Source organism: Saccostrea cucullata, unplaced genomic scaffold (assembly GCF_032062105.1).
Source record: "Saccostrea cucullata isolate Sc308-1 unplaced genomic scaffold, CSIRO_AGI_Scuc_v1 ctg20282, whole genome shotgun sequence".
NCBI lineage: Eukaryota > Metazoa > Mollusca > Bivalvia > Ostreida > Ostreidae > Saccostrea > Saccostrea cuccullata.
In genome coordinates this window covers 1-8074 of record NW_026937756.1, presented here as the reverse complement: position 1 = coordinate 8074, position 8074 = coordinate 1, and the positions used below count along the sequence as shown (strand labels likewise).

At 39.2% G+C, this 8074-nt stretch overlaps 1 pseudogene; it reads right to left on the bottom strand.

The window, feature by feature from the left end:
• Positions 1–399: 399 nt before the first annotated feature.
• LOC134248783 (uncharacterized) lies at positions 400–2937 on the bottom strand (annotated as a pseudogene).
• Between the last annotated feature and the right edge of the window lie 5137 nt (positions 2938–8074).

Here is an 8074-nt window from a genome sequence, read left to right as displayed (position 1 = left end):
ACAAGGTCTATGAATCCGTAAAGTGTAAAAAGATCAAGCCTTTTTTTGAGGCTTTCTAGACAAACATTGGGTTCCCCCGCGGCTTACACTGATATCTTTCAACCCTCGCAACTTTTCCCGTTTTTGACCTTTAACAATCATCTTCTGATCGTGGACAGAACTTGCCAAGAGCTTTCTAATGACACCAAGACTTTGAAAATTGCTCGAAAACTAAGACAGATACGGACCTTTAAATTTTGGGGTTTTTTTTGCCACCCCTGTGGAGCAGTTTTTGGTCATTTCAGCGAGAGAGGTTCGGGTCAGGGTATCGAGGCCTACGAAACCTTTTATGAGAAGAAGAGTTCCCTTTCGTCCCAATTTTTCCACTACTGGTGGCGTTGCCTTACGGTCCAACCGGAATTACGGCACCTTTTCTTCAAATACCCATAGGTAACACGCCCTTGGGACAAGCAGACTGAGCTTTGGTATTTGGATTCCTTGATGTCTTCTCATCTTTAAAAACCTAAATCCGGCATCTTCGTTTTTAGCCCATTCTAACCCTAACCCTTGGCTTGACCATGTACTTTGAGTAATTTTGGTCACCGGTTTACAAGTTGAAGTCCTCTTATGTCCAGTATCTTTATCAAATACAAGTGGATCATCATCGTCACCTATTTTCTTTGGCATCTCTTCCATTCGCTCTCCTCTGGAACTAACTTCCGTATCCTTAGTTTAATCTCTTCATTTATTCTTCCTTTGCTCTCCCATTTCCAGGTCGACTTTATGTGGGACGGTAAAATGCAAATGCTTCAAGTGTAGATTGCGAAACCTGAAATTGGCCAACTGTAGTTTAGATAATATTTCCAACGCGATCAATCGGTTCTTGTCCAAAGGAAGATCGATCGTGAGAGCAGCCAGCCTTTCATAGTCTACATAAAAGCCCTGCATCAAGAAGGCGATGCAGCTGATATATGTCAATATCGTCACAGTTGGCTCCAACTCGAGTTTTTCTCTTTGGAGCCTGCATATACATATAGACACCCAAGGAAGTACCTTTGGAGTTTTTTTCAGCTTGCTTGCATAAACTAGTCCGCGTTTTTCCAGATCACCTCTAATTAGGTCAGACATCATTTGTTGCTTACTTTCTTTATTTCGGGAGACTGTTGATCATTGACAATATTCCAAAAGTTTCCATGAAAAGACCAAGTCAGAATCATGTTTCCATGACGGTCATATGTACTCACTGCTGGAAAGTATTTTAAGTTAGCTAGAAATCCAGCCTGTACAATATCTTCAACTGGAAGGGTGTTTTTCTCCAAAGTCTGCACAGGCTTGGAAATACCATCTGTGTTTCGGTTCTCCTCTTTGTTGTCAACAGCTTTATTAGCGATTTCAGAGTCACAGCACCAACTGTCTTAAACCTGGTTTTGTAGATTCATCTCTCCTAAGAAGTATCAAAGAGAACGTAATAGCAACCATGCCAGTTTCGTGTAAGTCGTGAAGCAATGCAACTACGAAATGTCTACCAATGACGCCATAGCTGGCATCCAAATGGTCGTGCAAACCCGCTGATCTTGCAATCATTTTACAGATCATTTCCGAGTTCGTCCATATTTCAGGTGGAGGGATGCTTCGATCGTTTTTCATGCAAGTTGAGTAGACGTCTAGCGACAAGAAACCAAATTGGTCCGTCAAACTTCGACTCGGTCCCAAAGCTCCGGGTCCAAGATTAACTGAATATGTTGTACTCCTTGAACAGAGTGGTTTTCCCAAGAGCAATTTTTCATTGGCTAATTCTAATTGATAAGATTGCCACGTGGTTAGCACATTTCCCGTTTTCTGAAAACCCTCCAAGAATTCTCGAAGTTCTTTACACATCCACAAGCCCAAATGTCTGATACAACTGAGTGTTTGGGGTGGCAAGGGAGCCAAGAAAGGCACATTTTCCAGAAGTTGCTGTAAGTTTATTAAATCTATGAAGTCAAGAGCATGCAGATTGTCAGATAATGCGGTATCCTGCGCAACAACAAATTCTAGTCTACAAGCACTCTTTCTCATTAGCACCCAATTGCTCTCTAGAGTTGATATGTAATGTTCTGCATCTCGGAGGAAAGCTTCTGCTGTCGGCCTTGGAATACACATACCTCCACCAATGCAAGCCGACACTGGATGAAATCGACAATTGGGCTGACGCGTGGAATGTCGGCATAAAGTTGAACAAACTTATGGTCTGGAAAACGACAAGCCTTTCGTTAACCATTCTTAATATCCATTGGCCTTCCATCTAGATTGCTTGAAAATTTCCACAGTCTCTAAGCCGTAACAGTACACGGTCATACACCTCTCAAGCCGATTACTTCCTGTACGTAGGTGGACCACAAGATATCACCTACACCATCCGTGGAAATGTCTACAGCTGCATGAACAGTTGACCTACATATCTCTTCCCTATCAAGTCAAGATAACGGAGTCTATCGTCTATTTTTTCTCCAAAAAACGCAAAAACAAAATATTACTGGCCTGATCCTGTTAAAGCATGTTCAGAGCAGTCTGTAAAGCAGAACGTATTGTAGAACAGTCTTCAGGTAACACGAACATTTTACGGAGGACATATTCCCTGATATCGTTTTTCATAAGTGTTTTTGAAGCAATTCCATTCATGGCATAATCTGCGAGTATATCTTTGAATCTTGTTCTCAGTGCAAGGAAAGTATTGAATGTTTGTTGTCTGATTATCTGTTTCGGAAGAGCTACAGAACCTTTCTTGTGTACAGGTATCATGGCTATCCAACACTCCCATCTTCTTTCGTAAAACAATTGAAACCCTAAAGAGCTGCTGAAATTCATAAGCTCGCTTTTATAATATTCCGTTAAATTGATATGTTTCTTTAAAGTGCTTCTAATCTCACGTAAACTGCCATTGTCATTCGGAAAGAGTGTTATATGTCTAACTGGCATTCGTATTCCATTTAAATTCTTCAGTTCAATAACACATCCATCAATATCAAAAGTGTACTGAAGCCAAACATCTCTTTCTGCTTCGTCAACTGTCACGCTTCTTACGAATACCCGCTTATCTCTTTTCAACAATAACATGGGTGACTCGCTCACAGGATAATACCTATTCTCTAAGTTCATGTTCTCCATCACAGTTTCCGCAAACGTCTGCTCATTTTCCTCGGTATTCATCTTTAAAATAAAAAAACAACCAGTCATATTCATTGAATTTTATATACATTAAGATTAAGCTAACTTTACTTATATAAAATAATAGAAGGTCTCTTTTATAATAAATCATTTATATTAAAATTGTACTAACAATACTAAAAAATCCTACTTCACAATGTTGGAAAGCAAAAAGTTATATGCTCTCATACTCATTAAGTAAAATAAATATGAATAAAGAGTAAAAAACCAGTAGAAAACCAAAGTAAACCCATCGTATACCTGGGTTTCACAATAATATTTACCCTGTAGCATGGCCAAGTTTTCCCTGGGTTATACCCGGGTTTAACCTGGGTTAAACCCGTGTATATCTTGGCTTAAACTCGGGTTTATCCAGGGTTAAACCCAGGTGTATCCTTGATTATACCATGGTAATACCCAGGTATATCCTGGGTTTAACCCTTGATTATCCTGGGTTATACCCGGGTATATCCTGGGTTGAACCCGGGAATATCTTGGGTTAAACCTAGGTATATCCGGGTTAAACCCGGGTATACCCTGGGTTAAACCCGGGTATACCTAGGGTATACCCGGGTATACCCTGGGATATACCAAGGTATACCCTAGGGTATACCCGAGTACACTGATGTGCATACTCAGCATCATTTTAAGTTTACTTAAATGACCTTAATTTCAATCAATATGTTGTTATTGTGTAATTAAAAGGAATATATCCTAATTAACCATTGAAAATACACTTTAAATTTCCAGGTACTATTGAAGAGCACAAAAAATATACATAAACTTTGTCCTCTTAAACACAAATAATTCAATATACTTCCGTAAATTTTTAATGCAAAAATAAGGCAAGGTTATGCATAACTTGTATAAAAAAGATGCCGTTGCTTTCTCAAACAATACATCATAATTAGCAATTAAAAAAAATCAAATGAAATATAACCTTAGATCAAGAAAATCACCCATTAAAAACACAACAGTATATAAACGTCCAAATCGACAGAAATCCTGCAGGAAAATATCTACTTTCACGATGAAATGATTGACAATCACGTGATAAAAAAGGCAGAGTCCCGCAATCCCGCACACGCAACACGTCAAAGTGCCCTTACCCTAACCCTAACCGTAACCCCAACCCAACCCTAACCCCTAACCCTAACCCCTAATCTTAACCCTAACCCTAACCCCTAACCTTAACCCTAACCCTGATAAAGTTAAAAGACTTCATGGAAATGAGCAACTACTTGTATATTAACCATTAGTGTTCTAAATACCATATCGGTAGAATTGTAAGCGCGGATTCAATTTTGGCATTTTAAGCGAGGGTGCCGCCGAGATCGCTTAAATTGAATGCACTTAAAATTAATTACGTTTTCTTTGTAATAGGTTCTTAAATATGCATTTTGAAATTGCAAAAAATAACATATATCACTAAAAATGAGCAGAAAGTCGAATAACAAGCGATATGCTCAAAAGGCTTGCAAACCGCAGAAAATCCGTATTTCTTGACCGATTTTCAAGTTCTTGGGCTTGTCAGAGAGCTCTTGACAAGGTCTATCGAATGCCGTAAAGTGTAAAGATCAAGCCATTTGTTGAGGCTTTTTAGAGTAAATATTGCCTAGGTGTATCCACGCGGCTTACATAGACATCTTTCATCTCTCGCAACTTCTCCTGTTTTTAAACTTTAACAACCATCTTCGGATAGTGGACAGAACTTGCCAAGAGCTTTCCAATGACACCAAGACTTTGAAAATTGCTTGAAAATGCGAGAGAAACGAACCTTTCAATTTGGGGTCTTTTTGCCACCCCTTTGGAGCAGTTTTTGGGCATTTCAGCGAGAGAGGTTCAGGTCAGGGTATCGAGGTCTACGAAACCTTTTATGAAAAGAATTCCCTTTCGTCCCCATTTTTCGACTCTATCTTTCACCGTTTTCGCGCTATCGCCCGGAGAAGGAAACTTAGCGCGGAACGCAGTTTTAACTCGTCTCCGAGCAAAACCCATTTTTGGGGCACTTGAGCAGCTTCTTGTTTGATCTCTTCGGCAGCATGCAGTTTGTCGAGATCTGACCACTTTGACTTGTCCAAATCCCTGTTTCAAAGTTTTTAAGACTTTTGCATATCTTCCGCATGTTTAGTCCTTCATATCTTTAGAAGGAGAACGCAATTTGCAACTCTTTGCAGCTACCATGAGTCCTTTTGTGGTGTCTCCCTGACTTCGAGCAGTGTGTCGATTGCATGCCATTCTCCTGATATTGAAGATTGAAAATGGTCAAAAATTCTCCATTTGTCAATTTCTTTGGTGTAAAGAAGAAGCTATTTTTCTCTTTTTTCCTGACAACTGGGTTTTATGTTCCAGTTTCCTTATTAGCAAGTCTGTCCGTTTTCACTTTACCTTTCCAACGACACCAATAGTTCATCTTCACTTTAGCCATATTCCTATAAACCCTAACCCTAAACCTTTCACTAATCCATTTTTTAAGCATTGGAAAATTCCTGGGCATTTGTCCTTTACCCTACCCTAACTTTTACCCTAACACCTGACTTTCACCCTAACTCCCCTTTCATTTTCCCTAACCCTTTAACCCTAACCCAGTAACCCTAATTGGGCCCTTTAATCCATAACCCCCATTAACCCCTAACCCCCGTACATATCCCCCACTAACCCTAACCCACTAACCTAAGCACTTATCCCTGACTTTAACTCCTGCAAACACTTACCCTCATAACTTTTGACTGACTGCTCCGATGTCAATGTTCTTGGTGTCGTTGGAAAGGTCTTGAAGAGCTCTATACGCTCGCATCATAACAATGTCGTTCTAAAGAACAGAAAGGCGAAAAACAAGCGATATTCTCAAAAAGCTTGCAAACGGCAGAAAATCTGTATTTCGTGACGGATTTTCGAGTTCTTGGGCTTGTCAGAGAGCTCTGGACAAGGTCTATCGAATGTCGTAAAGTGTGGAAAGATCAAGCCATTTTTTTTAGGCTTTTAAGAGCAAATATGGCCTAGGTGTACCCACGCGGCTTACGTAGACATCTTTCATCCTCGCAACTTTTCCCTTTTTTACCTTTAACAACCATCTTCGGATAGTGGACAAAACTTGCCAAGAGCTTTCCAATGACAATTTGGCTTGAAAATTCAGAGAGATACGGACCTTTCAATGCCACCCCTTTGGAGCAGTTCTTGGGCATTTCAGCGACAGAGGTTCAGGTCAGGGTATTGAGGCCTATCAAACCTTTTATGAAAAGAAGAGTCCCCATTCGTCCCAATTTTTCGACTACTGAGGACGTTGCCTTCCGGTCCAACCGGAATTAAGCACCTTTTTCTTCAAATTTTCATTTTTTGAGGCTGTCTAGAGCAAACGTTGCCTAGGTGTACCCACGCGGCTTACACAGACATCATTAAACCCTAGCAACTTTTTCCGTTTTTGACTTTTAACTACCATTTTCAGATTGTTGACAGAACTGGCCAAGAGCTTTGTAATGATACAAAGATTTTGAAAATTGCTCGGAAATTAAGAGAGATACGGACCTTTTAATTTGGCGTCTATTAGCCACCCCTTTGGAGCGGTATGTGGTCATTTCTGCGAGAGAGGTTCGCTTCAGGGTTGTAATGTTTCTAAGATTGTTTCAGGACAGTTTAACACTCTTTTAATCTGTTGTAACGCGAAACCTTTGCCTCAGACGAAGATTAAGGTCACTTCCGGTTTGGTTAAATTTTGTCCAAAGCTTTCATATGGCGATAAATTGGCGATGAAAATGACGCGCATCTTATAGAAAAATGTGTTTAAATGGGTTCTGATACTGGTTTTTGATTTTTAAAAGTAATACAGTGGACCCTCATTTATTCGGACGCTTTGGTTCCCAGTCAATTTGTCCGGATATGTGAAGCATCGGGATATCTGAATCACCATTTAAACAAGACAGAATAACATTTTAATATTTTGTTCCGATGAAAAATCGTCCGGATACTGAAGCATCCGGATATCTGGCGTCCGGATATCTGAAGGTCCACTGTATAGATATCACCATTCCAACGACCGTCCCCTCTTTCTCAATGCTCATTTTGCTTGTGTTTTGTGTTTTTAGTGAACCAGTTTTTAAAATTTGATAATGATCACAAAAAGATGCTAATTACAAAAAACACGTGCCGCAGAGTAAAGATTTATTTGTCTCTAAGCCTCGTCATGGAACATTAGTTTTCATCAGTGATCATTGATTTTTCTTTCAATAAATGTTGAAAAAGACTCATTTGTTGTAATAATTTGAAAATATTACAGTTTTTATATAAATACATTTATTACATTCAACACTTAAAGTTCTGTTAAATGTATCTGTACCAAGATGGGTTTTGACTGCTGGAAAGCATTTGAATTGCTACTTTTAGCAAAAGCTTATAACGGATAGCAGAATTTCTAAAATAGTTTTTCCTTTCGCCGATTTGGAATTAATTAAGAAATAAATTAAGATTACAGCACCAACCAGAACCGTCATTTGTCAAGAATGAAATTGACGCAGCAAAAAATATTAGGTTAGTTCCGAAATTTCAAGAAAAATCTGTAGACAAATATTTTCCCCAATTCGAAAAAGTCGCAGAGAATCTTAAATGGCCACAACACGTTTGGTCAACAATGTTACAAAGTGTACTGGTTGGCAAAGCAGCTGAGGTATACTCTGCACTAGGGGTAGCTGAGAACTCAGACTATGAGAAGGTCAAAGCAGCAATATTAAAAGCATATGAATTAGTACCTGAAGCGTATAGACAAAAGTTCAGAAAGTATAGAAAGTTTGATAATCAAACATTTGTTGAATTTTCACGGGAGAAAGAAGATTTATTCGATCACTGGTTTAGATCAAAAAACTTGATAAAACTTTTGCTAATTTGGCCAAGTCATCCTGGTAGAAGAGTTTAAGGA